Here is a 26945-nt window from a genome sequence, read left to right as displayed (position 1 = left end):
TTTTTTGGAAGTGACCGAGAAATAGCAAGGCTCTGACTTAGATACTGTATTATTGCGTAATATCTTTGTCAATAGGAGAAACTATATGACGAGTATTAGCTGAACTGATAGCTTTTGCTAAATTCAAAAATATGTAGCGCTGTATAAGCAAAACTATTCAAATTAATGACCTACTTGTTCAAAAAACAGAGACAATTCTAACAGTAGAAAAATCAAATTTCTAGGTGGTATAATAAAGTAGTTATAGTAGATTGAATGTCAAAAAGTGTGAAGAGTGAACAAAGTGACCGAGTACCGGTCGTCTTACCCTATTTATGATCTCAGCAGTGATGAATACTGCATTCAAAAGCTAGCTTAAACTTTTTTTTTATCTTTTAACATTACTGCCGCCAAGATTCAGTTAAAGTAGTATTCTCTCTTTTGTTGTTGTAAAACCATACATAACATGTTATTCATTTATAACAAACAAAATCAAACTAAAAAAGCAAGTCAGATATTCCCTTTAACAATGTTGCAAAACTTCTGCAGATGAAGTGACAAGAGTTGGAAAAATGTCTTTTTCCAGCAAAGCATTAAATCTTTTTTGAATAATACTAAATTTTGACCTTATTGCATACTTTTGGTCTATTAAGGGAGAAGGGAAGCCCCCCCCCTCAGTGGGAACACTGAGGTATGTGCTATAAATGCTGGTTTTAGAAGCTTCAATGTGTTAAAAACTGTAATCATTTCTTTAAACTTTAAGTTATGCCAAAAACATAAACAAAATATAAAAATTACACTTTAAAAATAACAAAAATATTTGCAAGTAGGCCTGATAGAGGTGCTCCCATAGGAAGGCCCTTTACCTGTTTGTAATATGAATCTTGAAACTGGAAGTGCATGGAATATTTGTTACATAATTTAACCAAATGCATGAGAACATCAATGTCTAGACTGATTGCTGACTCTTTGATTAGATGGTAGTTGGAAACCATTACCATCTTTGATTAGATTAATTGGAAAACAATTACCATCTAATTGAAGAGTCAGCAATAGGTCTAGACATTGATGTTCTCATGCATTTGGTTAAATTATGTAACAAATATTCCATGCACTTCCAGTTTCAAGATTCATATTACAAACAGCTAAAGGGCCTTCCTATGGGAGCACCTCTACCAGGCCTACTTGCAAATATTTTCGTCAAGAATCTTGAAAATTGGGCCCTAGATTCATATTTTCTTAATCATGTATTTTGGGGACATTTCATGGATGACGTAATTTCAGTTTGGAATTATGGCAAAAGTGACCTTAAAGGTTTTCTAGAACATTTAGATACTTACAATAGATACCTGCAATTCACTCTAGAGACCAAAAGAGATGGAAAAATACCTTTTTTGGATGTATTGATAATATGCAGTGTGAATAAACTTGATTTTATGGTTTACAGAAAACCTATGCATAATAATAGATACCTTCACTTCAAATCTAACCATCCTCCACAGGTTAAAAGAGGTGTGGAAATATCTCTTGTGGATAGAGTACTTAATATCTGTTCAGAGCTGTATGTTAAAAAAGAATTAAATTTTATTACAGACATACTTTTTGTCAATGGGTACCCAATTTCTCTCATATATACTGTTATTGCTCAAAGATTAAAGATGCATTCTTCTGAAGCTTTAAATCCCACACCAGTAAATGATTTGAATAAACCCACAAGCACAATTTGCCTACCTTATATTCCAAAAATTACTTCAAAACTGAAAAAAGTTTGTTTAAAGAACAATTTACGTGTTGTATTCACAAGCAATTTAAGTATAATGAACCTTGTCAATTCTGGTAAGGGTAAAACCCCAATTACTCGTCTACGAGGGGTGTATCAAATACCATGTAGTTGTGAAAATTATTACATTGGTCAAACCCACCAAAATTTAGGAACAAGATTACAGCAACACAAAAAAGTATTGAAAAAGCATTAAAATCTAAAAATAACTCCATATCTTTCGATTCAGCTTTAAGTAATCATATTTTTGAAAATCCAAACCATTATTTTCTATTTTACAAAACAATTCTAATTAGCAATGACCTAGAAATCAAACAAACTGTCCACAAGGCAATCAAAATCAAACAAAACCTAAATAATAATACATCCCTAAATAGAGACTTGGGTGAATACACACTCAACCCTATATACACAAAATTAATTATAGAAAATAATCTAATTCAAAATAAAACAAAAATAGGAATGAACAAAAACAAGCCCAATCCCAGAAGAACTATCAGATTAGCTGCAGAGAAGGCAAATATCGCAATAAGAAATCATTCCAATTTTTAATAAATACAGTTAGTGAAATGATTGAACCTTTTTATTTTGTAAAATGTTTATCAGACAGCTTTTATCAGACAGTCTTGGCTGAACTTTTCGTTAAGAAGTAATGATGCCAAGGCTATTTTAAAAAAAATAAATTTTTAACTGAGAACTTTTATTGTAAGTGTTTTATTGTTTTTATTTTTTCTTTGCTGAAGACAGCCCTTAGATATAGGGCCAAAATATTCAAATAGGTTTTGTTGGTTCACTGTCTTGGGAAAAAAGTCCCCATTATTCTCTCTTTTGTTGTTGTATTATGGAAAGGCAGTATGGTCTTTGTCATGATTTATGTATGGTTTCCATTTTTAATTTTGAATTTAATCCCTAGGTTCCTCTGAAGAGTGATGTATGCCTTCTGAAACATATATTATATTATTTCTCCCTATTGCGAATCCATTTTGAAATTGGTTTCTATATTTAGTTTCGGATATTTTGACTAATCATGCTCTAGATAATGACTGATGAAACTTTAAAGAAGAATTAGTAATATAAAGAATGATAATATACAAAAAAGAAGCCGATTTTCGGGAGAAGAGCCATATTACTATGAAAAATGCTGTTTTAATTCCGCCAAAAAGTTAGAAGCAAACTAAACAATGTGGCTAAAGTTAAACATTGACCAATGCAAGAGAAGGGTCAAATTGTATTTACCCCTTTTTTTATTTGCTGGAGGGCAAGGCAGTCGTCCTGGCTGTACAAAAAACATAGTTCAATCCCGCTTTCTAGGGTTTTAACACAAGAAAAATTGAAATGGCTAGGACACGTTCTGTGGATGAAAGATGTAAGATTGCCAAAGATAGTCCTTGTTGGCTAACCATCTAGGTTCAAATGACTAGCAGTTTGTCCCCAAATAAGTTGGGAGAATGTCAAAAGGAATGATTTAAGGGAAATGGGAGCTTCTTGAAATGTTGTAAAGAGAAAAGCTTTAAATAAATTGGGATGGAGGAGGGACATGCGTAGCTGTGTTGGTCTCAGGCAGCCTGGTGCTACATTGAGTTGTTAGTAGTAGTAGTAAGACAGGTAAAGTGTACTTAAATGCTGATATGTAGGCTGGATATAATCAATACTAGTAAAGTGTACTCGTATACTGATATCTGGATATAATCAATACTGGTTTATCTCTGTCTCTTCAAGGATATAATTACAGCTATTTCATCTGATATACCTCGCAGCTCTTTTTCAATTGATGTGGTTTATGAGTTTGCAGCTTACTTAAAGAAGCAGCTGGGTGTCAAGTTAAAACATGACAGACGTTTTTGTCTTTCTGATGACACTGGATGCCTTACTTCAGTCCTAACGCACAGTAACTTCAAACGAGTAAGTTTTTTGCTTTATTAACAGTGTTGCCGTTTTTTTCTTTCACCAGATAATTGTAGGACACTTTCTGCTTTGTATAAACATCACTGAAAAAATTGGTCTTTGCTTACCGGAAAAAAAAACCATACAAAACAGGAGAAAATCTCCATTTCTAAAGATGGTCTAGAGTACTCTAAAAAAATCTTGACATTGGTGTCAATTAAATAAGCTCTCAAGGTTTCGAGCCTTATCCTCCCCAACAAGAAAACTCCCCTAATATAAAGGCTGATAAAAAAAATTCTAGTCCCTTTTTTGTCATTTTGTTCTTTTTTGTATTTTTTTATTTTTTTTTAATTACTCTCTTTTATCACCACAACATCGCGCATATCCTTGGACGCACTTTGTATTTCAATTTTTCTCAAAATTTAAGGCAAAATGCCAAAAATGAAAAATGGCCTTGATTCACATAATGGTAGGATGTGAAAGCGTACCAATAACACCTATGATGGGTCTAAATAGATGGCAGTAGTTGCAGGAATATGGCCCCTTCAAAAAAATTCTACGATAGTAAGATTGGTGTGAATTAAAGGAGGTTTTCCAGGTTTTATGCCTTATTTTTCCAAATAAGAATACTCGTTTGTCCCAAGATAGAATTTCTGATTATTAAATATCATTTTATGAGAGTTTTCCTTTTTTTTTGTTTATCTACTATATTTCATATATCTAACCATTTTGCATATGCTTGTGCGTCCTTTTGTTTTAATTTTTCTCAAAAATTTATGGTGAATTGCCGCAAGGGAAAAATGGCTTTAATCCACATAATGATGGGATCTGAAAGCATATCTAGTGCCACCTATGGTGAAACTTAATAGACTATGATAGTCTTAGGAATAAGGCTTTTCGGAAAATTCAAAAATAGTGAGATTGAAGTGAATTACTACTACCACTACTACTAACAACTCACTGCAGCACCAACCTGACTGAGGCCAACAGAGCTACACACGCTGCATGTCTCCCTCTGGAGAGTCACTATTCTAGAATTTAGCCTTAAAATGATCATACAACAGGCACCGGAGACAATTCTATAAAGCAAGCATTTCTCATCATACAGTGATTAGGTATCTTATCCTAAAAAATATCATTCACTACAGTTTCTTTCTTTTTTGTTGGTTTAAAATCGTATTTGGTGAAATCTTTGAAACCATGTTTGATAAAATGTTTGAAATCATGTGTCCTCTCAGAGTTTTGACCTCTTCCCTCCCCACTAGTTTTGAAAATGCCCTTTTTTGGAAGTATTTTTGTTGAGGAGCATCCTTTTTGGCATTACTATTGAAAATAATTATGAAAATAAAAATAAATAAGTAAATGGTTTATTTTTCTCTGTCAAAGGATTCTTGTTTACATTATTTTCGTGGTCACAATATAACATTTTAAAACCATTATTAAAATTTAGGCTTATCATAGTAGATTTATGAGATTAGTGCTCAGTAGGGGCCACCCTCAGGCCACTCAGCATGTTCCCAGGGGAATAGGTTCCCCATAGGGGAATACCCTATAGATAGGTAAGGTGCCTCCATAGGAGGCATAGAAAAAGGGGGATCTTATCCTTGGGGTCCAGAATAGGGGTACCTTCTGCTGGTCATAAATAGATGGATGAGGAAGAACGCTCATCTCAGCAGGGTCCACTGGTATGTGCACACGTCCCGTGAGTTACACATCTTTTTCCAGTAATGAGTTAAATTGTATGGTGATGCAGAAAATCATCTTGGGAGAATCTTCTATGGGCGGATAACTGGAGCAGGACTCAAGATCCAGATCTATGGACAACGACCTCTGTAAACAGCTGTTCAGGCCCTTTAGGGGTACCGGCAAAACTGGGGACCTTGCGGCCAACTCTATTCCCACTTGAGGAATAGCGCCCCTTGATGAATTTATAGTCTAGAAAGTGACACAGCAAAAAAGTGAAATACTTGATTGTTCTGGTGATTTTTTTTTATGTCGACACTAATGAAGACACATAGATGTCATTCAGAAGCCAACTGGCAAGCTTTATATGAAATCCAAAAATGTTTTTTAGTGGCAATGCACTCAAAATGCTCTTTAAATTTTTATCCTCATTCCTTAGAAACGGCAGCTTCTCCTCCTGCAAGATAATAAAACTTATCAGGGCAACTAAATATTGAATTTATAAAAGCTAATATGGCCAACTTAAGCATATTATTTATGCCTATTAGAGGTGGTCACCTGTAATAGATGGGTGAACTTAAGTATATTATTTATACCTATTAGAGGTGAACACCAGTTATGGATGGGCAAACTTGAGTATATTATTTATACCTATTAGAGGTGGCCACCAGTAATAGATGGGTAAACTTAAATATATTATTTATACCTATCAGATGTGGCCACCAGTAGTAGATGGGTGAACTTAAGTATATTATTTATGACTATTAGAGGTGGCCATCAGTAATAGATGGGTGAACTTAAGTATATTGTTTATGCCTATTAGAGGTGGCCACCAGTAATAGATGGGTGAACTTAAGTATATAATTTATACCTATTAGAGGTGGCCACCAGTAATAGATGGGTGAACTTAAGTATATAATTTATACCTGTTAGATGTGGCCACCAGTAATAGATGGGTGAACTTAAGTATATTATTTATGACTAATAGAGGTGGTCACTAGTAATAGATGGGTGAACTTAAGTACATTATTTATACCTATTAGAGGTGGCCACCAGTAATAGATGGGTGAACTTAAGTATATTATTTATGACTAATAGAGGTGGTCACTAGTAATAGATGAGTGAACTTAAGTATATAATTTATACCTGTTGGAGGTGGCCACCAGTAATAGATGGGTGAACTAAAGAATATTATTTATGACTATTAGAGGTGACCATCAGTAATAGATGGGTGAACTTAAATGTATTATTTATGACTATTAGAGGTGGCCATCAGTAATAGATGGGTGAACTTAAATATATAACTTATGACTATTAGAGGTGGCCATCAGTAATAGATGGCTGATCTTAAGTATATTATTTATGACTAATAGAGGTGGTCACCAGTAATAGATGGGTGAACTTAAGTATATTATTTATGACTATTAGAGGTGGTCACTAGTAATAGATGGGTGAACTTAAGCATATAATTTATACTTGTTCGAGGTGGCCACCAGTAATAGCTGGGTGAACTTAAGCATATTATTTATGATTATTAGAGGTGGCCATCAGTAATAGATGGGTGAACTTAAGTATATTATTTATGACGAATGGAGGTGGTCACTAGTCATAGATAGGTGAAATTAAGTATATATTATATACCTGTTAGAGGTGGCCACCAGTAATAGATGGGTGAACTTAAGTATATTATTTATGACTATTAGAGGTGGCCATCAGTAATAGATGGGTGAACTTAAGTATATAATTTATACCTACTAGAGGTGGCCACCACCAGTCTTAGATGGGTGAACTTAAGTATATAATTTATGCCTGTTAGAGGTGGACACCAGTAATAGATGGGTGAACTTAAGTATATTATTTAATACTCTTAGAGGTGGCCATCAGTAATATATGGGTAAACTTAAGTATATTATTTATAACTAATAGAGGTGGACACTAGTAATAGTGTGGTGAACTTAAGCATATAATTTATACCTGTTAGAGGTGGCCATCAGTAATACATGGGTGACCTTAAGTATATTATTTATGACTAATAGAGGTGGTCACTAGTAATAGATCGGTGACCTTAAGTATATAATTTATACCTGTTAGAGGTGGCCACCAGTAATAGATGGGTGAACTTAAACATATTATTTATGACTATTAGAGGTGGTCATCAGTAATAGATGGGTGAACTAAGGTATATTATTTATGACTAATAGAGGTGGTCACTAGTAATAGATGGGTGAACTTCATTATATAATATATACCTGTTAGAGGTGGCCACCAGTAATAGATGGGTGAACTTAAGTATATTATTTATGACTATTAGAGGTGGCCATCAGTAATAGATGGGTGAACTAAGGTATATTATTTATGTCTAATAGAGGTGGTCACTAGCAATAGATGGGTGAACATCATTATATAATATATACCTGTTAGAGCTGGCCATCAGTAATAGATGGGTGAACTTAAGTATATAAATTATACCTGTTAGACGTTGCCACCAGTAATAGATGGGTGAACTTAAGTATATAATTTATACCTTTTAGAGGTGGCCACCAGTAATAGATGGGTGAACTTAAGTATATTATTTATGACTAATAGAGGTGGTCACTAGTAATAGATCGGTGAACTTAAGTATATAATTTATACCTGTTAGAGGTGGCCACCAGTAATAGATGGGTGAACTTAAGCATATTATTTATGACTATTAGAGGTGGTCATCAGTAATAGATGGGTGAACTATGGTATATTATTTATGACTAATAGAGGTGGTCACTAGTAATAGATGGGTGAACTTCATTATATAATATATACCTGTTAGAGGTGGCCACCAGTAATAGATGGGTGAACTTAAGTATATTATTTATGACTAATATAGGTGGTCACTAGTAATAGATGGGTGAACTAAAGTATATTATTTAATACTCTTAGATGTGGCCATCAGTAATATATGGGTGAACTTAAATATATTATTTATGACTAATAGAGGTGGTCACTAGTACTAGATCGGTGAACTTCAGTATATAATTTATACCTGTTAGAGGTGGCCACCAGTAATAAATGGGTGAACCTAAGTATATTATTTATGACTATTAGAGGTGGCCATCAGTAATAGATGGGTGAACTTAAATATATAATTTATGACTATTAGAGGTGGCCATCAGTAATAGATGGATGAACTTAAGTATATTATTTATGACTACTAGAGGTGGTCACTAGCAATAGTGTGATGAACTTAAGTATATAATTTATACCTGTTAGAGGTGGGCACCAGTAATAGATGGGTGAACTTAAGTATATTATTTATAACTTTTAGAGGTGGCCATCAGTAATACATGGATGAACTTAAGTATATTATTTATGACTAATAGAGGTGGTCACTAGTAATAGATCGGTGAACTTAAGTATATAATTTATACCTGTTAGAGGTGGCCACTAGTAATAGATTGGTGAACTTAAGTATATTATTTATGACTATTAGAGGTGGCCATCAGTAATAGATGGGTGAACTAAGGTATATTATTTATGACAAATAGAGGTGGTCACTAGTAATAGATGGGTGAACTTCATTATATAATATATACCTGTTAGAGGTGGCCACCAGTAATAGATGGGTGAACTTAAGTATATTATTTATGACTTTTAGAGGTGGCCATCAGTAACAGATGGGTGAACTAAGGTATATTATTTATGTCTAATAGAGGTGGTCACTAGTAATAGATGGGTGAACTTCATTATATAATATATACCTGTTAGAGGTGGCCATCAGTAATAGGTGGGTGAACTTAAGTATATAATTTATACCTGTTAGATGTGGCCACCAGTAATAGATGGGTGAACTTAAGTATATAATTTATACCTTTCAGAGGTGGCCACCAGTAATAGATGGGTGAACTTAAGTATATTATTTATGACTAATAGAGGTTGTCACTAGTAATAGATGGGTGAACTAAAGTATATTATTTATACCTATTAGAGGTGGCCAACAGTAATAGATGGGTGAACTTAAGTATATAATTTATACCTATTAGAGGTGGCCACCAGTAATAGATGGGTGAACTTAAGTATATTATTTATGACTAATAGAGGTGGTCAATAGTAATAGATCGGTGAACTTAAGTATATAATTTATACCTGTTAGAGGTGGCCACCATTAATAGATGGGTGAACTTAAGTATATTATCTATGACTATTAGAGGTGGCCATCAGTAATAGATGGGTGAACTAAGGTATAATATTTATGACTAATAGAGGTGGTCACTAGTAATAGATGGGTGAACTTCATTATATAATATATACCTGTTAGAGGTGGCCACCAGTAATAGATGGGTGAATTTAAGTATATTATTTATGACTATTAGAGGTGGCCATCAGTAATAGATGGGTGATCTAAGGTATATTATTTATGACTAATAGAGGTGGTCACTAGTAATAGATGGGTGAACTTCATTATATAATATATACCTGTTAGAGGTGGTCATCAGTAATAGATGGGTGAACTTAAGTATATAATTTATACCTGTTAGATGTGGCCACCAGTAATAGATGGGTGAACTTAAGTATATAATTTATACCTGTTAGAGGTGGCCACCAGTAATAGATGGGTGAACTTTAGTATATTATTTATGACTAATAGAGGTGGTCACTAGTAATAGATGGATGAACTTAAGTATATAATTTATACCTGTTAGGGGTGGCCAATAGTAATAAATGGGTGAACTTAAGTATATTATTAATGACTATTAGAGGTGGCCATCAGTAATAGATGGGTGAACTTAAGTATATTATTTATGACTGATAGAGGTGGTCACTAGTAATAGATGGGTGAACTTAAGTATATAATTTCTACCTGTTAGAGGTGGCCACCAGTAATAGATGGGTGAACTTAAGTATATTATTAATGACTATTAGAGGTGGCCATCAGTAATAGATGGGTGAACTTAAGTGTATTATTTATGATTAATAGAGGTGGTCACTAGTAATAGATGGGTGAACTTAAGCATATAATTTATACCTGTTAGAGGTGGCCACCAGTAATAGATGGGTGAACTTAAGTATATTATTTATGACTATTAGAGGTGGCCATCAGTAATAGATGGGTGAACTTAAGTATATTATTTATGACTAATAAAGGTGGTCACTAGTAATAGGTGGGTGAACTTAAGCATATAATTTATACCTGTTAGAGGTGGCCACCAGTAACAGATGGGTGAATTTAAGTATATTATTTATGACTAATAGAATAATCAAATGCCTGGTTAATTGCCTTAAAAATGTGTAAATCAATAAACCTACGTTGATTAGCACCCTGCTACATTTAAATTAGCCATTTTAATTTTGGATAAAATTTAAATATACTTAGAAAAATGGTAATTAATAGTATTTCGGTAAAAAGGCCCCTTTTAAGATTACTACTAAAGAATTTCTGTTGGATCAAAATGAGCTTTTATTGTTTGATTGGATGGAAGTTCAGTGAGACTCTTGATCTTCTACTCAACTGAAGCCATCACATCCTCTACAATAGAATTTTCTTATCGATAAATACATTACACACATTTGTTTAGATACATAGAAGTAATTCATATAACTTGAAAAGAAAAATATAACTATTTAAAATTGCTGAAAACTATGTTCCTAGCAGTATTTGCAACCCCAAAGAAATTTCCTGGCGAGGCTGATGATGACCTGCCTTGCCTTTTCCACTTCTTTGCTGGTAGATATCGGAATTTAAAATTTTAACTATATAGAGAAACATTTTAATTAATTCCTACTCCCCCTACCTCTTTCAACATTTATCTGAAGCCTCATGAAGAGCAATCAATTTGTCCATTACAATGTACTTTTTTAGGAATCTACCCTACCCCCACCTAAACAATGACTCACCCCCCTCGCCCCCTCATTATAGCTGATTTACAATTACAGATCACCAAACGTAGCCTAATTTAATTACAAATAAAGCGAATCAACTTGGTTGAATCTAGTACTTCTACCGGGTGACCTTACTTCTTTTGCAACTGGGAAGCCTAAAATACAGTTGTTGATACGTTAAAATCAATTAACCTCTCAAAATTTTAAGTTGATTGCAAATTCCTCCTTTTCAGGGTAAAAACGTAGTTTGGGTCCCTAAAATCACAAAGAAACAAGATTTTCCCCTGGCCCAATCTGTATGGTCACTTAAAAAAGAGCTTTGAATTTATGTTCGAATGAGCTCCTTATCAATTATCTAGGATCTTCGGTTTGATACAATCCCTCCTGGGAAAAAACAAAACAAATAAACATGCATCGAAGTTGTTTTTTCTGAAAAAAATGCGAAATTCCACATTTTGGAGATTGGAGCATGAAACCTCTACGGCAAAGTTCTCTGATAAAGGGATTTTAATAAAAACGCTCACTTTTTTGGGGGTGTTTCTCCTTTTTTCAAAAATCAGGCAAATTTTCTCGGATTTTCAGTATTGGGTGGGTAACAGCAAACTGAAAGAGCTTTTTATATTTAGAATCAGCACAAAGAGCCAAAACCGCCGGTGTAGTAATTGTCATGAGAATTTCATTTTTAGTTTTGGTTAATATTTGTCTAACTCAATTTTTACTTCCAGTTTCTTACCCCAAACTATTTGATAAGATTCTATTGTGATGATTTTTTTAACCTGTTCATTTTATTCAGTTAAAGAAAGAGGTTCAGTTCGGCAGCTGGTTAGTAAGTTTAATTTTTTTTTTTCGCTATTCTTATTCAGTCATTTTATTCAGTTAAAAGAAAGAGGTTCAATTCGGCAGCTGGTTAGTAAGTTTAAATTTTGTTGTTTTTTTCGCTATTCTGACTGTTGGTGGTGGTGTCACCCAACCACTGTTGATATTTTGGCGTCCGGTCCCCTGCCCTGGAAAATTTTCTGCCGTTGCCACTGATTGAGATACTCTGTCATGGTCAACTTGTCATGAAATTAGAAATCACTTTTAGGATAGCTTTTTTCAAGTCCTGATTGTGACATGTAATTTAACATAAGCCACAAAGTCACAAAAAACACGTTACAAAACTGTGACGTATTTTAAGGCTAGCATTACAACAAGAGCTTCTTAGCTAATACATCCGGTTTCCTTATTTATCTAAGAAAACTAAATTCAGTAGTATCAAACTGTGAACAGTTCAACTATTGGAAACTTCTCAAACTGGCTGTTTAAAAGGACAATCGTGATCTTCTTTATAATGAAATAACAATAATTTTTTTTTTTCAACTGAAATTAAGGAGCAGTATTGAAACTTACAACAAACAAAAATTACTCCGTGCGTGAGGGTGGTTACTTCTACTGCTGTTACTACTGCAATAAGAGAAACAACAACTATTTCTACTATTACCACTCCTATTGAACTAAATCAAAAGAAATACAGGAATCGTTTCAATAGCTAGGGTTATTAAGTTGAAAGTTTCAGGGAGTGGTGATTGGGATGTTGAACTAAATCAAAAGACACTAGGCGATCCATGAGTCTCAAGAGGGCATATCTGCAATGTCTCAGAAACTGTAAGGGGTGTTAAGTTGTAACTTTCGGAGAACGTTGAGGGGAACACTGTAGCAAATTAAAAAACACTATGTGCATCCAGGTTTTAAAAGTGTATATCAGGGCGTAAAAGGTGTATCGCATCTAAGACACTAGTTGCAGTCAGGCTGTGAAAACGACATATCCACAATATCTCATAAAGGTGAAGGGTATTAAGTCGAAAGGTTTCGGGGAATGTTGAGGGGGATGCTAAGCTTAATCAAAAGATAGTATGTTCAGCCTGGCTGTCAAAAGGCCGTATTTGCAATATCTAAAGAAAGGCTAATGGTATTAAGCAGCAACATTCAGCAAATTTCGAAGGGTGTGTGTGTGTGTTGAATTAAAGCAAAAGATACTATGTGCATTCTTCCTATCGAAACAGTCTGCAAAAGTTCTGAGGGGAATATCGAATAAACCAAAAGACACTATATGCATGCAGGTTGTCAAAGGGTGTATGGAAAATATTTAAAGAACGGGTAGTGTATTAAGTCTGAACATTTGTGGAATTTCGAACTCCATCCAAAAACATTATATGCATTCAGGTTGTCAGAATGATGTCTTTTCCATACCCCATCAATAAACGCTGACGTCAGAGTCACAAACAGAATTGCCACCAAGGTTACGTTCGTACCATTTTTGGTACGTTTTAAGTAAAGCGCTACATTTTACGTTACGATCCTAAAAACGGTACATTTTGTTACGTTTCTAAATTTGTATTTTACTTTTGAATAATGAACAAGTTGTACATTTTCTGAGTAATCTATTTTTTTTTACCGTGGAAAAATTCCACTGTTCCCAGTTTAATTACACTGACATGAGTATCGACATTCTTTCACATTGTGGTCACTTAGTTTTAGCACTCACTCATTAGTATGAGAAAATACCCACTTCGCTTACTCGCATAGTAGATTAGAATAACTTTCCCTTTCGTAAGATTATCATTTGCAATGATATGAGAATACTGAGAAAGCAAATAGACTTTGCACTATCTTATTAATAGTCACCAGAATGCACCAGTTGAATCTGAATCTTGTTCAGTCGACAGTCATACTGAAATTTTATGGATATGGAGAAAGCTGAAGCTAGAAAGAATAATTAATAAAAAAGACATAAGTATTTATAAGTAGATACTAAAAGAAGCCATTTCCTCTGATTTACTTTTGGTACTTATCTCTTAGCCAGCACACACTCGAGACTTTGGATATATAAAATCAGACAATGACCTGTTTATTGCTGTTTGTATACAGAGACAATTAGCTTCAGTTCAGTCAAAACTACATTGTAGCTATATTTTGATAAATATTTAGTTGGTATTGGGTTAGGTTATGTTTGACTCTTTGTCAAAACTCTACTTTTTAAAACCATAAAAAAAACCATAAAGAGCAAAGCAAATAGACTTTGCACTATCTTATTAATAGTCACCAAAATGCATCAGTTGAATTTGAATCTTGTTCAGTCGACAGTCATACTGAAATTATATGGAGAAAGCTGAAGCTAGAAAGAATAATTAATAAAAAAAAAGTAGAGATAAGTAGATACTAAAAGAAGCCATTTCCTCTATGATTTATTTTTGGTACTTATCTGTTAGCCAGCACACACTCGAGACTTTGGATCTATGAAATCAGACAATGACTTGTTTATTGATGTTTGTATACAGAGACCATTAGCTTCGGTTCATTCAAACTACATTGTAGCTATATTTTGATAAATATTTAGTTGGTATTTGGTTAGGTTATGTTTGACTCTTTGTCCCAACTCTACTTTTTACAACCATAAAAAAAAAAATTAGCGTAAAGAGCAAGATGTTGAGGAGGGGAAAACCCCTTTACTATATGGAATAATTTCTGTTCGTTTTAAGCTTTAGTGTCGCTCCTTACTTTCAGTTAAAAAAAATTGTTTTTTTAATTTAATTTCTGAACGTTTTTGAATTAATGCACGTTTTGATTTTGACTCTCCGAACATAAATAATAAAAACTAAAATTGTATATTAATTTTTTTTGGCTAAATGGCTTTCTCATAGGTACATAACTTACGAATTGACTTACGTATATTTAAGAATATATGTAACTTATGAATTGGCTTACTTAGCGAGCTTCTATATTCGTATGTTGTTAATACGTATATAAGGGGATTTGCCCCTTTGTCAATACCTCACTCTTTACTCTAAGGCTTAAATTTTGTCCGGATTTCTTAAGAATGGCCCCTGAATCACAAAGGCCATAGAATAAATGGTTGAAATTACTAAAAATACTTAAGCGTAAAGAGTGAGGTATTACGAGGAGGTGAACCCATCATATGCGTAATAATTTCTGTTCGTTTGAAGTTTTAATGCTGCTCCTTACTTTCAGTTGAAAAAAAAAACTTTTCATGTTTATTTTTCATTATTTTTTTTAATAATACTAGAAAATTCTGGGCCCCTTTCATTGAAATTCTCTTCCCCCATGACAAATTCCTCCATGGAAAGATCCTCCCACGTAACCCCCCTTCAACTTCCCCCCCCCCAAACCGAAAAAATATCTGTGAAAACGTATGTACACTTCCCAATAACCATTACTATACGTAAACACTGGTCGAAGTTTGTAACTTGCAGCCCCTCCCACGGGGACTCTGGGCGAGTAAGTCAGCCCCAAAGACATAGTTAATAGGTTTTTCGACTGTGGTGAATAAAATGGCTATATCAGAATTTTGATCCGGTGACTTTGGGGAAAAAATGACCGTGGCACGGGGCCTAGGTGCCCTCCAATTTTTTTTGTCACTTAAAAAGGGCACTAGAACTTTTAATTTCCGTTAAAAAGAGCCCTCTCGCGACATCCTAGGACCACTGAGTCGATACGATCACCCCTGGGGAACGTATCCGTGATCTGTCTTCTGGCAAAAAATGCAAAATTCCACATTTTTGTAGATAGGAGCTTGAAACTTCTACAGTAGGGTTTTCTGATAGGCGGAATCTGATGGTGTCATTTTCGTTAAGATTGTAGGACTTTTACGGGATTTTCTCCCTATTTTCTAAAATAAGGCAAATTTTCTCAGTAAATTTTGATAGATAAGACTAAACTTGATGAAACTTATATATTTAAAATCAGCATTAAAATGCAATTCTTTTGATATATTTTTATATATTGGTATCAAAATTCCAGTTTTTAGAGTTTCGGTTACTATTGAGCGGGGTCGCTCCTTACTACAGTTCGTTACCACGAACTGTTTGAAAAACAGAGTGAAGGCGTTTACCTTTATATATATATATATATATATAAATGAGCCATATTTATATTTTAATCAGTCTGTAATTATTTTTTTAATTATTTTGCCAATTTAAAAGATGGAGCTGAAAATCGTTCCTTTAAATTTTTGCAAAATTTTATGCTGACAATTACGTGTCAGCATAAAATTTTGCAATTACGTGAAAAATTCTTGACCCAAGCTCTTGGGAAATCCCAGATACCCTTGTAAGGAAAGCAAGATAATAAAAAGAGTAAACTCTCAAGTTACCTATGTTCCCAAGTTATCCAAAAAAGGTCTGTAATTATTACAAACAGGAGTGTTTCTACTATAAACACTCATAACCCTAAGCCTTTTAAAGTCTACTTCGTCATTTACAAGTTATTGAAAACTGAACATATTTTAATTTTTTATAATTCTAAGTGATCTAACTCACCTCGTTAGAGGTGAGTTTGACTGGGTAAAATTTTTCGTGGTCTAGGTTTTGCTGGTTTGAGTTCGGGTGAAGATTGCATGGGTTGGGTTTGGGTTGAATTCTGCATGGCCTGAGTTTTCGAAGGTTAAGTTTTGCGCTCAAAGAATTTATTGGTAAACATATCCTTAGAGTTTATTATTGAGCCAACAGTCGTATAAATGTCTTCAAGAAAGAAAATGGCGGATATGCAAGTCTACTTAAGGAATAAGCTACAGCCTATATATACTACATATAGAGCCAGCTGTATATGAACTGACTCTTAATTATGTGGTTGTTTATCTTCCTGTTTTCCAGCGTAGACCCAAGACAATTCCAAGTTCTGTTGGGAGGTCATGATCTCACCAATGAAGAAGCAACAGAAGCAATTATTCGAACGTTATCTGGATTAATAAAACACCCTCAGTTTGTAAGAAAACTTTCAATAACGACATAGCTTTGTTGCGACTCAACGAACCTGTGCAGTTTACTCGCTCTGTGTCTCCCGCTTGCCTGCCGGTACCAGGTATGCTATATATATTTTTTGTTTACAGCATACATTATAATTTTGTCATAACTGATAGGTCGATATCCAGTAGCAGTGTTTTGCTTGGCTGTCAGATGGCTGATCTTGGGACACCGTTGCTAGAAAAACACAGAGTACCTTAAAATTTGTGGACTTGAAACACTACCTAACGGAATGTTTCATCTCTTCTCATTGCTATTTCTAGAAGAACAATTAAAAGGATAGGATCAAGATCCTTCAGAGTCATTTATGGTGCATAGGGCGTTGTGTCAACGTTTCAGTTGATTTTTTTTCTAATCTATTTATTTACAGGGACAAGTAACAAAACCTATCGATCAATCTTGTCCTTGTGGCAGTGATAGTTTAACCTCTAGTCTTGTATTGCTAAGCAGATGATCATTTCACTGTGCCAACACAAAGTAGAAGCACAGTCACTCTTACAGAAATGAGACATGTAATCATAAAGAAACAGTCCATTGTTAAGTAAAACCAAAGAGAAAAAGAGAGATAACTCTGCTCTACTTCCGTAGTAAAGAAGTGCCATTTACCAAGAAAAGACAAAAATTATATATTTTTTAAACTATTAAACTATCCTTAGATGCATTAAATGGCCTCATAGTCAAAAGTCTGGGAATATTTTAAGCGAGTATGAATAAAGCAAACACGATTGTTTTTTTGCGCGAAATTTTAAGCCAGTAAAAATGACAAACACTTCTTGAATTACAGCGATTTTTAAAATTAACTGTCTAATGTCAGCAGTTAAACCAAACTAAATTTGATTTATGGAGAGATACAAATTTATATTACATGTCTTTTTAATCAGAGGCTGCATATCATTTCACGTATATATCCATTTTCTATTTTAATTATATTTTCCTATAGAGAAAGATACGATGAGGGGTTTACAGAAGAGAGAAGTGAGAAAATTAATGATGTTCGTCCAAAAATATAAATTACCACAAATTCTAGTTTGTGATTGAGAATGATGGTGACCTGAAAGAAGAAGTAGAAAATATGTAGTTAGTTTTAAATACGAAATTAAAAGAAAAAATTGTTCTAATGAGGCTATTTATAAGTAAAAAAAAATTCTACAGAAAGACTAATTGTACGGACAAAACAGTCAACATCCATGAGCAAAAAAAACCACTTAGTTATGGGCATTTTTTTTTAGAATAATTGATTTTGTGCCCCAGGTTTATTACTTCTTTCTCAGAACGACATTTGAAAACGAAGAATTCTGAAATTTGGGTTTCACCTAGTTTATACATGAAACTATTCACCTATAGACTAGTTTTGAGCGACCGTCAAGAATTCTTTGCTGGACAAGAATATTCGTTATCTGCTGTCTAGAGATTAAAACGAACAAAATTTATTACGTTTTGAGAGGGATTGCCTCCTCCTCAATGCTGCACTCTGTATGGTAATTTATTTCATAGAACTTTTAAAAAAGCTTATTATTCTAATTAAATGGCTCTTGTGTTTCAGGAGTAATTCTTAGATAATTGGAACAACAAGTCAAGCTTTAGCGTAAAGAGAGAGGTATTGAGGACGAGACAATCCCTCTCATATATATATTAACTTCTGTTCGTTTTAAGAATTAATGTTGCTTCTTACTTACATTTGAAAAAACTTTCTTTCTAATTTAATTTAATAGTAGAGCAATGAACAGTGTAAAGAAAAATATTTGTCCCTTACCAAGAATGAATACTTTGTATATGTCACACAAATAATATAGGCTACCGTCACGAGCCTAGAAACTGTCTGAATAATTAGCCACATAATAAAATACAACAATCTAATTAATTAAATATGGAAAAACACGCGCAGCAAAAATATTATTAGAAATAACGCACATACTAGAACACTGTCAGGTTTTGTCGTTAACCCAAAATCGCACTAACTTTTAGAATGTATTTAAAAGTTCTTTGGGACAGTTTTCTTTAGGCTGAAAGAAAATAGAGTCCCAGTCACAATCTGTTCAGGTTATTTCTCTTTAGGAGTTGAGTGTGAATCTCCCTTCAACTTTTATAACAACCGCTGTGAAATCATGTTAGGTAAAATGCCTCTTCGTCTATCACGGTAATATCTAATGGTCTGTTTACATCTCTAGATACCACTTTACAAATGCTCCTTGTTTACAGTTTTGTAGGGTGATTACATGTTGCAAAGGCAGCTCAATGATCTTGGTATTTTATATTTTTAAAGTTGTGTTCCAATTTCGGGAACACCTTTTTCTGGATTTCTTTAACACTTGAAACTGCAATCTTACAAGGTAACTCTTAGAAGTCGCTATTTTGTTTCAAATTTGAGCTCACTCTTTCTTGTTTCCAACGGATTAATTTCGAATTCCTCAGAAGTGTCTCCGAATATTTTTGTTCTTATATTGGTTGTTAATTTCAACTGTTTGCACTTTTCCAAAGGGAAGAGCTCTTAACACAGATGTCTAGATCCTCAGCTTTTGTACCCTTTTTTATTGTCAGAAGTAATTGGCTTCGTTTTTGCTACATATTTTGTGTTTCCAATTACTTTAAAACTTGCAAGAGGGCAAAATAGGAAAAATTCAATCCCAATCAGGCCTATCTGCTTAAAGTCAATTAGCCTACTTAATCTGGTAGGACCTCGCAAGCTAACCAAGGTCTATATTGTACAATTTGCATTTTGACTTGACTCAGCACAAAAAATGTTGATTAAATATCACTTCTAGAGAAACATCAGCTTTAATCATGTTACAGTAAAGACTAATTACATTAATTACGTAATTTTCTTTGAAATTCTCCGCTTTTTAATGAATTTGACAGACTCTACAATATCTGTTCGATAGTAGTAATATTCTCTGTCTTTCCATGTCAAATCAGAAGATTTAACTCTTACAAGTTCCTCATAATTTCGATAAATAATAAATTGAACTTCAATAGATCTTAATCTGTTATAACAATAGCACTCAAGTTGTTGGGTCAGACAGAAGCTGTTTCTTTCTGTAGTTTATTTGAGCTTAGCGTGAGAGTGTGTATATACACTACATTGTAGGTATATAAAAATTAAATGTTTTAGTTTGTATTTTGGTTAGTTTAGATTTTGGTTTGGTTTGGTTCTGGGTGACCTGATTTCCATAATTCTCTGTTGTATTTTCCATAAACTATTTTAAAGTCATTCTACTTGGGTATATTTCATTAGGATTAGCCTAACTTCACTTCTTGAGTGTTGTTGCTATAACAGATAAGTACCTTTTTAAATTCTATGGATTTTCTTTGGACAGAAGTTACACCCATGAAAATGCAACAGTAATCGGCTGGGGAAGACTGTCCGAAAATGGCCCGATTTCACCGGTCCTTCGTCAATTGGCCGTGCCAATTTATTCGGGCTCAGCTTGCATGAGCTCCAAATATGGAACAAAGGCCATAACATAAAACATGATGTGCGCTGGTTATGACATGGCAAGCTTGACGCGTGCCAAGTAAGTTACTACTTACTTTCATTCAGATAGTTCGTTTTTTTTTTTTTTTTTTTGGGGGGGGGGGGTTGTGCCAATTTGACAAGAATTAAATGAACAGATACTTAATTTGACTCCTTCCTCTCTCTTTTCCTTTTTACGAGCTTAAGATAAACTTCTATTTAGGTCTATGTTCCGCTTGCAAGTTTTTGGTACTTTATTTTTCTGCTGTCCTATGATTTTAAGGTTTCACCTTAAAAGGATAATCTTCTATTATTCAATAGTCAAGATTCATTTCTAATCATCTATTGAAAACAACATTTATGAATTGACTTTGCATATTTTTTTATACTTGAAAAATTTATGGAAAAGATGCGAAAAACATGAGAAAATATTTTCCTGATTTTAAACAAGTTTATATCAGTTTCTAAGAAAGAATCTAGGCAATTATAATTCTGGTTTAGTGAATCCATATACCTGAAACTAATAAAACCAATGATAAGTATCTTGTCCTCTGAATGCAAGTTACAGCTGTGGACTTGTCGTAGAATTGCAAGTTACACAGGGGTTAACTTGCAGTTCTCCATTAATCATTTTATTTACATATTTTCACTTCCGTCCATCATTCTCTCTAGTCTTTTATATGCATGTTGAAAGGCTATTTAACTTATTTTAGGTTTTCTTCTCATTTAGTTTTTGTTAATTGGGACTTGATACATGTAGTGTGAATAAACATATGTCATTTTTTTTGCTATATCTGTTAACCTATTTCATTAGTTGGTATTTATGTATTACTTATGTTCTTTCTCTATTTATTATTTTATATGCTTTTATAAAACTAAGTTTAAGTTTATTTAACGTTCGCATCAATCTTATGTTTCCTTTTTTTTAATATTTTCCCCTACGTAAAATAACCTTACTTTCGCAATTTTATCGACACCACGCCCATACGCAGACTACGCGGACGCCTTCCTTATTTTTAGATTGGTGCTCTTTATTCTCATGTTTGTCTATTCCGTTTAGATGTTCATGGCATAACCATGGAGGTCATATCATCTCCCAAAAACCTGAAAGATGCATATAAAGTCATGTGTCTGTCTGGCTTTGTTTCCGTAGAATTTGGAGCTAAATTATTCAAGCTAAAAACGTGAGAATTTTACCGAATAATTGTGGCGCCATGAGAATAAAATTGACTATAAAACTGGAAAAATTGAGAACTGGATATATGACAACAAATATGCAGAGGGCCAAAGACCTAAACTGTCTACTATGGCGATCAGAGGGAGCGACCTCAGGCCATATTAGCAAGGACTGAACGCCCGAGCTGGCAACTGTTGAGAGGAGAAAGAGGCAGCTCAGGCTACATTTATAAAGGTCGAAGATCTAAAAAGTGAGAGGAGACTAAAAGCTGGTGAAGACAGCTAAAACAAAAACACATAGTATAATAAATATGTTCCGTTTCTTGACCTCATCATAGTTGATTTAATTTACTTGGTGCACGGGGTTGAAATAAGAAATCGTTTTCAAATTGATTCCGTGATATGGCAAAATGCAAGGGAAATGTATAATTTGGGCTCTATATTTGTGCATTAGGGGGGCATTGGGGGTGAAGTATAGTATAGCTGCTATTTACAATTATTAATAGCAAATAGCGTAATTACCCCAAGCGTTGTCAGGTAATTACGCTTTTTGACTAATAGGCGTGCAGTTAGTTCAAATAATTTGAACACAACGGATTATGTTGGACATAATGGATAATTATGGCCGGAAAAGAGCCTTTGTGGTGGAAGCTTGCCCCCCACTGGAAAATCTGGCGTGCTCCCCCCCCCCCAAATGGCACCTCCGCTGTGATTACAATCTTAATTTTTCTATTTTAAACAACAGACGGGCACTACCTATTCCGAATGTCAAGTTCACATATCGGGCATTTGACATGTCAAGGATGTGTACTCGACCTTAGCATGGAGCAAAAAAAAAGGTTTGAATGGAATCTGTGACGAACAACTATAAAGACAGCGTATATACTTATGAGACTCACATTAATTAATCACACTTATAAGGAAATTTATTTTCAGGGTGATTGTGGAGGACCTTTGCATTATGATGCAGTAGATCGAAAAATTGACATAATTGGTAAGTAAAAGATGTACTTTATATATTTATTGAAAATTAAATTTTGACACCAGTTCGAAAAATCGGCACTTGTATGTTATAGTGACCACACTCAAGCTCTTGATCTGAGTAAAATTGGCTTTTCTGTCGGTATTCGGAGATAATTAGTTTAGTCCCTGTGAGATAAACTACTATGCAGGTATATTTTAATTAGATATTTAATACATAGAGTTAGTTAGGTTAGATATTTAATATAATTCGTTCTGGGCGGCCTCCTTTACATAATTCTCTGTTGTAGTTTCCATAATTTTGTTGCTAAAGTATTATATTTTTTCATTATATTTGGTATATTTCATTATAATTAACTTTACTTCACTTCTTGAGTGTGGTAGCATTATGTAATTATTATTAATAGCATTATTATAAATAGCATTATGTGGGGTGAACAAACAAAAACCGAATAAGATAAAATTAAGCCAAATTGAGTGGTAGGCAATTTTTGTGCAATTCTATACGGTCTGAAGGGGAAAATATTCCTGTCCCATAGGGATTAGACCATGGAATTCAACAGTGAAATCAGCGACAAGAAACGTAAAATCCTGCAATGTTCAAGATTGCATGTTCAATAAGATGTGTACCTCTAATATTTGTACTTTTTTATTTGGTTCCGTCGGCGAGGACGCTTGCGGTAATTGAAATTTTAACCACAAAAAAAGCTGTACAATTAAGCAATGAGTTTCACTGCTATTAAATACGTTTATAACTGAAAAATGCTAGACATTGATTTTTATTTTATTTAATGTTTTCCTAACATTGTGTCATTTTGACTGAAAAGTCTGCTGCCTAAAGGGACTAGTTTGAAAATAAGTTGTAAGACTATTGCTGTGGCATGGTAGAAAATGAGGTTAGTAACAGGTTTCGTATTAAATCAGTACTTAAGCAGGGTTGATTATTTTGATGGATTTCATCCTTAGGACCACAGCAAAGGCAATGGGAGAACATGGACTCAATTGGGGAAGTAAACTCTCATAGGCTTAGATTATGCTGATGATTTGAAAATTATAGATGAAACAATTATCAGAATGAATGAATTTTTGGAGGTTTTGAGAGTTCATGGTGCCAGAGAAATTACCTTCAGATTGTTTTTGGTACCCGACTGACTGATCGCATCTCAAACAGTTTGAAATTATTTTTATTTATTTTTTTACTTTAGTACAGCTTTTACTGGCCTTCACGACTTGAAGAATAAGAATGAAATAAAAAATAAAATTCTTAGATTCCATACCAACAAGGTAACAAAGGTTGAGCAGGAAAGGCTTTAAAGCGTGTAAATATGTTGTAACCCAAAAGTTTTTTTTCCACAATCTGGGATAAATTAAGGTTTAAGTCTAGGCTTTAGCCAGTGAGGGTACTGGTGAGTAGCCATTCAGCTTATTATAAATATAGGAAAAGGGGTTGATAGTTCCCTTTCAGATAAATTTCTTACCCTATTACCTTTTAACCCTCCCAGAGGGTCAGCAATGGACTAGATGCTGTTATTATTTTTTCATAGGAAAAGAGTTAGACTAAATAAAAGCATAAATCAAATCTAGATGACATTAAGCTACGACAGATGAAAAGCAAAGCAGCGAAATGAATTAGGAACTTCGACACTTGTGATAATTTTCTAATCACGAACAAGTTTTGAGCATTGCGATACATAATGGCAAAGAATCATAAACAATAGAGTCTTTCGAGCAAGTTTAAAGGACAAGTACCTAGTAATTTAGCAAATGTTAGAAATCCACACAACTTAAAATTAAAGTTAGCTTAAACTTGTGAACATAAACCCTTGAAGACGTTTACAAGGTGCAGAACCATTCTTCATTTTGGAATTAGTTGCTTTGACTTTTATCTACATTCTTCATTTTGGATTTAGTTGCTTTGACTTATATCTACATTCTTCATTCTCATTCTTCATTTTGGAATTAGTTGCTTTGACTTTTATCTAGCAGAGTATTTAGTAGAGGCTGTATTTAGTATAAGGCTGTATTCTAGGTATACAGCCTTTGCACATCTTGGAGATCTGTCCAAGATCCATAAACTGCTTTTAACCATAAGTACACTGGATGGGATAGAACCACTCCGTTCAGAAAGAATCACCTTGAGCACCTCGTTGGCAAGCTTTATTCTTAAAATTATCCTAGACGATTTTTTTAGAAAATATTTAGCAAATCTCCTTTCTTTAACGCCCATGCTTCTTTGCGTATCTAGCTACGCTGATCTCTATTTTCCCGCCCCTAGAAAACTTCTCAAAGGCGAGTGATAATCGAAGTTTAATAGAAGACTTACACCTCTTAGTAAACCTGCACATCGCCTCCTACTGGCCAAATACGTTTTTGTCGATGAGCCAAGCCATGTATCTTGCTGATGTTGACTAGCATAGGCATAGTTAAACTCCTCGACATTGTTTTACAGCTTTCCAGGTTTGTTTGCAGAGTATAAATCAGATAATACTTTTTCTTCACCATCTTGTACCCCGATTTTACTTTAGGCTTTTATCCCTTCCTCCCCAAAAAACATCATCAGAACTATTAGCTAACTTTGACACATAGCTTATCTGATCTTTATTCATTTCGTAGGTCATACTATTTACTTGATATAAGCATAATGTAACTATATAGTTTGATTTAACTAGTTTGATAACTGTAATTATATTACTATAATTATCTGGAATACCTTACAGAGGAAAGATTTCGGTAACCCTTGCTTATCATCTGAATCAAAGGTCGGCTCTATAATCAATAAAACTTGTCGCTTGTGTTACTTGTAAATCTAAACATTTTCAGTCTTAAATTCTACGCAAGTTAAAAATCTGATTTGTCTATCCCTTACCTTTTCGAAAATAACTCTGTTGGCATCTGAAAACTTTATCTAGGGAGAACCAGAGATTTAAAATGGAATTAGCATACCTTGTAGTTTGCGAGAGGTGTAGTCAAAACTTATTCTCCTGTAATCAAACAGTTCGTGGTAACGAACTGTAGTAAGGAGCGACCCGGCTCAATAGTAAGCAAAACCCTAAAAAATAGAATTTTGACACCAATAGCTATTTCAAAAGAATTGCATTTAAATGCTGATTTTAAATATATAAGTTTCATCAAGTTTAGTCTTATCCAACAAAAGTTACAAGCCTGAGAAAATTTGCCTTATTTAGAAAATAGGGGGAAACACCCCCTAAAAGTCATAGAATCTTAACTTCCTCATCAACTTCCTGCTCTTTACGCTAAAGTTTGGCTCTTTCTCTCAACTCTACTTTTTTAAAACAGTAAAAAACTTTAGCGTAAAGAGCAGGACGTTGATGAGGAAGCAGCCCCTTTCATATGCGAAGTAATCTCTGTTCGTTTTAAGTTTTAATGTCGCTCCTTACTTTCAGTTAAAAAAAACTTGTTTTTTTTTATTCAAAGATAGGTCGATGTAATTTTTCTGATAAAAATGCACTATCAAAGTTTTAAGAAGATCTCCCAGAACTTTTTTTCCCTCTGCAACGTCCCGGCACTGTTTAAGAACTGTAAGCAACATAAGTAAATGTCTTCTTTTTTTCTTATATTTTTCCCACTAGAAAGGTCCCGATAGTTGTGGTTTTTGCCTCTCCAAAAGGATAAACCGCTAATATTAACAAATTCCTGGTGCGAAGGCTGATGTAATACGCACCCAGTTTGAGAAAATACAGCAACTTCTAGCTGAAAAAGGATAGGTCTGCCCAATTCTTCAAATATAAGATTTACATGCTAATATAAGACGATTTAACATAGCTAATACTGTGTCCCCTGCGCTTTTATATCCTAATTGCAGTACCTTGACAACTAAAATAAATTAATTTTCAGGAGTTGTATCGTGGGGTCAAGGTTTTGACCGAGCTGGTTTTCCAGGAGTCTATACTCGTGTTGGGAGATACTTATCCTGGATAGTTGAGAATACACGAGACGCTTGCTACTGCGGTAGACGTGAAGGAAGGACGACTTCGGATATTTGGACCAGATAGTGATACCAATTTAAGAGTCGGTATTAGTGTCACAACATCACCCTCAATCCAGGGCCAGTAATGTGAGTCAGTTTGAGTGAGGTTTGCCAATTCGAATGCTAGAAAGCGGCAAAACATGAACTTGACATGATGACATTGTATATAGGCTATATTTTTTTTAGAATTATATACATATTTCAGTTTCATATATGTTTTTTTCTACTTTTATGGACGTATGTCTTGAAAAAATGAAAGACAAGAAATAAAAAAGAATTAAGTAATCGTTTAAAATTAGTTTCAAAAGGAAGCAATTTGTTTTGAAGTTAGCGCTACAAGCGCTTCAGACTACAGACTTGTACTCTTTACAG

General features: G+C 34.0%; 1 pseudogene; it reads left to right on the top strand.

Moving 5' to 3' along the window:
* The first annotated feature begins 1637 nt into the window (after positions 1-1637).
* On the top strand, positions 1638-26783 carry LOC136030654 (serine proteinase stubble-like; annotated as a pseudogene).
* Positions 26784-26945: the final 162 nt, after the last annotated feature.

The sequence above is a fragment of the Artemia franciscana genome, chromosome 8 (assembly GCF_032884065.1).
Source record: "Artemia franciscana chromosome 8, ASM3288406v1, whole genome shotgun sequence".
Taxonomy (NCBI): Eukaryota; Metazoa; Arthropoda; class Branchiopoda; order Anostraca; family Artemiidae; genus Artemia; species Artemia franciscana.
The sequence above is the reverse complement of the archived record's forward strand: the minus strand, read 5'-3'. Positions and strand labels throughout refer to the sequence as shown.